Source organism: Meriones unguiculatus, chromosome 1 (genome assembly GCF_030254825.1).
Source record: "Meriones unguiculatus strain TT.TT164.6M chromosome 1, Bangor_MerUng_6.1, whole genome shotgun sequence".
NCBI lineage: Eukaryota > Metazoa > Chordata > Mammalia > Rodentia > Muridae > Meriones > Meriones unguiculatus.
In genome coordinates this window covers 17,624,546-17,629,894 of record NC_083349.1, presented here as the reverse complement: position 1 = coordinate 17,629,894, position 5,349 = coordinate 17,624,546, and the positions used below count along the sequence as shown (strand labels likewise).

The following is a 5,349-nucleotide window of genomic DNA, read 5'->3' as shown; positions in this document are numbered from 1 at the left end:
GCTGGAGGGATCGGCAGGAAATGGCGGAGGAGGCGTTGTTTTTTTTTTATAATCTTTTTTTTATTTTTTATTTTTTTATAAGTTACATTTTATTAACTCTGTATCCCAGCCGTGTCCCGATCCCTCATTCCCTCCCTGTCCCTCCCTCCCTCCCTCATCTCCACCGTGCCCCTTTCCAAGTCCACTGATAGGGGGGACCTCCTCCCCATTCATCTGATCCTGTTTTATCAGGTATCTTCAGGACTGGCTGCAAAGCCCTCCTCTGTGGCCTAACAGGACTGCTCCTCCCTTCAGGGGTGGGGAGACCAAAGAGCCAGTCATTGAGTTCCTGTTAGAAATAGTCCCTGTTCCCCTCACTTTGGGAAACCAATTGGTTACTGAGCTACCACAGGCTACATCTGAGTGGAGGTTCTAGGTTATATCCATACATGGTCCTTGGTTGAATGTCAGTCTCAGAAAAGACCCTGTGCCCAGATATATTTGGTCCTTGTGGAGTTCCTATCCTTTCCCCATCAGACTAACTCCCCTTCTTTCTTATGATTCCCTGTACTCTCCCAAAGGTTTGGTCATGAGTCTTTGCTTTGAAAACACTCAGCTCTATTTGTAATAGCCAGAACCTGGAAACAACCCAGATGTCCATCAACGGTGGAATGGGTACAGAAATTGTGGTATTTTTATACAATGGAATACTACTCAGCAATCAAAAAGGAGGAAATCATGAAATTTGCAGGCAAATGGTGGGATCTAGAAAAGATCATTCTGAGTGAAATATCCCAGAAGGAGAAAGACAAACATGGGATATACTCACTTATATAGACCTATAAGATATGATAAACATAATGAAATCTATACATCTAAAAAAGATAATCAGTTGAGCGGACATGGGGTAAGATGATCAATCCTCATTTAGAAAGACAGATGGGATGTGCATTGAGCGTATGACAGGAGTCTACTGAGTGCATCAGGAGGTGTTGTTTTTGCTTCTCCATAACGAGATGGTGTCAGGAGCATACAAGTCTGCCAAACAGGGGTAAGTGGAAAATGGACGATGTATTACTAAGCTGGAAAACATGGGCTTTCGAGTGGGATAAGGATTGATAGAAAGGTTTACAAAAGATGCTGCAAGGTTCAAAGACGAATTAGACATCATGAAGTTCATATGTAAAGATTTTTGGACTACAGTATTCAAGAAACAAATTGACAATCTAAGGACAAACCATCAGGGCATATATGTACTTCAGGACAACAAATTTCTACTACTTACTCAGCTGTCTGCAGGAAAACAGTATTTAGAACATGCATCAAGGTATCTGGCGTTTACATGTGGCTTAATCGGAGGTGGCTTGTCAAACTTGGGAATAAAAAGTATTGTTACAGCTGAAGTATCTTCAATGCCTGCCTGCAAATTTCAGGTGATGATACAGAAACTGTGGAACACAGGAGAGACCGCTCCTGTGCAAAGCATTTTCAAGTCCTGCTTTCACCTCATCCTTGGATATCTGTGCAAAGGGGCTATATCACCAGATCACGCAGACCAAGTTAGATAAAGAGCCTTCTATCATGACATAAACTAACGGAACTGTTCAGAGGGATCTCAGTGAAGCATGTCATTTCAGACACCAAGACGCAATGGACGCTCTTTATTGTAAACATCTTTATTTCCTTAGTGTGATACGTATTTAAGCATAGATTGAGAAGTGAAACTCAGGGTGTGTTGAGTTGCTGTATAAAAACAATATGCACCGATCAGAATAGTTTGTGTTCAAATGACCAAAATTTGTTAAAGTATAAATCTGTTTTAGTTATATAAAACAAAACAAAATAAACCACTATACTAAATTAAGCTTACTTTTTATTGTATTGCTCATAATTTATTTGTCTAGAGAATTTGTATGCTTATATACGATTTCATTTATACATTGTGTATATATGTACATATAAATGCATGTTGCTGTCTAAAAAAAAAGAAAAGAAAATGTTTTCATATAGCTAATACCAATAACAATAAAAGTTTATTTAGGTATAGAACTCTAAACTTGTCCAGATAGGATAATCAGATACTTTCTCCTAAGTTGCCAAATACACATGAACTAGACATTGCACATGTAAATTTTACCTAATAGTTTTCATAACTTTTGTAATTATTATTGTTTTGAAAGAAAAGGAGCCTTTTATTGGACTTAAAGGGCGAAATGTTGGTATAATGTTCTTGTGGAATGTATACAATTTACCCTTATTCACTCACATGCTGATTTCTCTACCCCACTATCTGGTTTCAATTATAAGTATCACCTGTCTCAAGTTTGTGTAAACATGTCACCATTTGTTCTCTGTGTTGTCAATAAAACCAGCCAGTGCTGAGCAATGGAGAGAATGGGGTAGAACATCCTAATCTGGAGGGGAAAAGAAAGAAGTGAGTGGAAGGAGTTGGAGAGGAGACAGTGGCAGGAGAGGACTATGAACCACAAGGAGAGATGAACTGGACCTAAGATATGACTAAAAGCAAGTATAATGTGGGAAATCTGAATGGGAGGAAACTGCAGGGTTGGAGGTTTAGGATGGAATAACTGTTGCCCAGCACTGTGCTCTAGGTTTATTTATTTAATTAAATAAATCCTAGTCTCTGTGTGGTGGTGTGGATATACAGCTGGTTTAGGAATAACCAGTTTGACTAAAAGATAAATCAATAATAAATATTAATAACCAACAACATGTAATTTTAATTTATTTATTCATTTTACATCATGATCATAGCCTCCTCCCTCCTCTCCTCATAGTCCCTCCCTTCCTCCCTCCTCCTTTTATCCCCCTTCCCTACTCCTCAGAAAAGGGGAGCCCTCCCTACCAACCCACCTCAGTACATCAAGTCTCATCAGGACTGAGCACATCTTCCCCTGTGGCCTGGTGAGGCAATGCCACCAGGGGGTGTGATCAAACAGCAGGCAACAGGGTCCATGTCAGAAACAGCCCCCAGCTCTCCTTACTGGAAGACCCACAGGAGCCTGAACTTCCCATTGGCTACATCTGTGTAGGGAGCCTAAATCCAATCAATGCATGGTCCTTTGTTGGTGTTTCAGTCTCCACAAGCCCCTCTGGTCCCTGGTTAGTTGGCTCTGTTGGTCTTCTTGAGGAGCCCCTGTCACCTCCAGGTCCTTCTAATCCCCCCAACACACTTTTCCACAAGACTTCTTTACATCATGATGATGCATCTTTCTATGCCTCCCCAATGTTTGGCTGTGAGTCTCAGCATCTGTTTTGATCTGCTGCTGATTGAACTCTCAGAGAAGAGCTATGCTATGCTCCCATCGCAAGCATAGCAGAGTATTGTTAATAGTGTCGGGGATTGGCTCTCTCCCATGGGGTGGGTCTCAGGTTGAGTCAGGCATTGGGATGGACATTCCCTAAATCTCTGCTCTCTCTTAATCTCTGCACATCTTGTAGGCAGGGTGAATTTTGAGGCGAAGTTTTTGTACATGGGTTGGTGTTCCCCTCCTTCCAATAGATGTCTTGTCTTTTTAGAGGATGTCCTCTTCAGCCTCCATGACCTCTGCTACTAGGAATCTTAGGTAGAGTCACCACCAAATACTCCCAGAAGCCTTCCCTACCATTGGTCTCCAGCATGTCACAGAGATGTCCTACCCATGGTTTCTCTTATCTTCACTATCCCTAATTGAGAAAGCACCACATTAATTTCCAAAGTGGTTGTACAAGTTTGCACTCCCACTAGCAATGGAGGAATGTTCCCCTTTCTCCACATCCTTGCCAGCATGGCCTGCCACTTGAATTTTGATCTTAGCCATTCTGACAGCTGTAAGATGGAATCTCACAGCTGTGTTGGTTTGCATTTCCCTGATGACTAATGTTGCTGAGCATTTCTTTAAGTGCTTCTCACACCATTCCTCTGTTGAGTGTTGGGGGTTGATCTGGTGTTATATATTCAAATGCCGATTTCAGTGCCTTGAGATCTGGTTACTGCCCTGCCTTGGGCATTGTTAATAATGCGAACTATCTCCTGTAACCATGTGATGAGAAAGAAAGTTCTCCATTATCCTCGATTGGTTGGTTAAAAGGCCTGTACCTGGGAGGTAAAGGAGGTAGGTGTGGCTAAGGTTCCTGGGCTTGGGTGACAGAGAGGATCTTGGGAAGGAGACAGACAGGAAAAGAGAGGAAGGAGGAAGCCACCATGGATTAAGTGAAGAGAAAACCAAGTAAGCTAAGAGAATGGACTCAGAAAATGGCATAGAAAGGAGCATCCCAGATGAAGAACATTAGCAAATATTTGGGATTATGGATGAGAGGTAACCCAATTAGGAATGGTTAAGGCAGATGGCATGGGATGAGGGCTGGGAGATATGGGATATTGTAGGTGGAATTATCTGCCTTTATTATATTATAAGGCAGTTATAAAATATAGCAGGTGTCTTGTCTTTATTTGATTTTGATACCAGGTTAAATAATACCACCATAATAATTATAGGGCTAATGTTTAGCCTGATAGTATTTATTTTCAGCAACAGTTGAGAAATCTGTTTAACTCTCTAACTCATTTTTAATTTGATTATTTGGCTTGTTGTTATTTAATTTCTTGAGTTCTTTATATATTCTGGATATTAACCGTCTATTGGATTTAGGGTTGGTAAAGATTTTTTCCCAATATGTAGACTGCCATTTTGTTCTATTGACAGCGTCCTTTGCTTTATAGAAGATTTTCAGTTTCAGGTGGTTCTATTTATTAATTGCTGATCTTAAAGCCTGAGCTGTTGTTGTTCTGTTCAAGAAGTTGTCTTCTGTGACAATGAGTTCAAGGCTGATCCCCACTTTCTCTTTTGATAGATTTAGTGTATCTGGTTTTATGTTAAGGTCTTTGATCCACTTGGATTTGAGTTTTGTGCAGGGTGATTAATACGGATCCATTTGCACTTTTCTACATGAAGACATTCAGTTAGATCAGCACCATTTATTGAAGATGCTTTCTTTTTTCCATTGTACAGTTTTGGCTCTTTTGTCAAAAATTAAGTGTCTGTAGGTATGTGGGTGTGTTTCTAAGTTTTTTATTAAATTCCATTGATCAACCAGTCTAGTTCTATACCAATACCATGCAACAATAGTTTTTCTTACTATTGTTCTGTAGTAGAGCTTGAAGTCAGGGATAGAGATACCTTCAGAAGTTCTTTTATTGTACAGGATTGGTTTAGCTATTCTGGTTTCTGTTGTTGTTATTCCATATAAAATTTAGGATTGTTCTTTTAAGGTCTGTAAAGAATTGTGTTGGTATTTTGATGGGAATTGACTTGAATCTATAGATTGCTTTTGGGAAGAAATCTATTTTTACTGTTAATCCTACCAATC

General features: G+C 40.1%; 1 pseudogene; it reads left to right on the top strand.

Moving 5' to 3' along the window:
• Positions 1–971: 971 nt before the first annotated feature.
• LOC110563317 (trafficking protein particle complex subunit 6B-like) lies at positions 972–1,547 on the top strand (annotated as a pseudogene).
• The last annotated feature ends 3,802 nt before the right edge of the window (positions 1,548–5,349 follow it).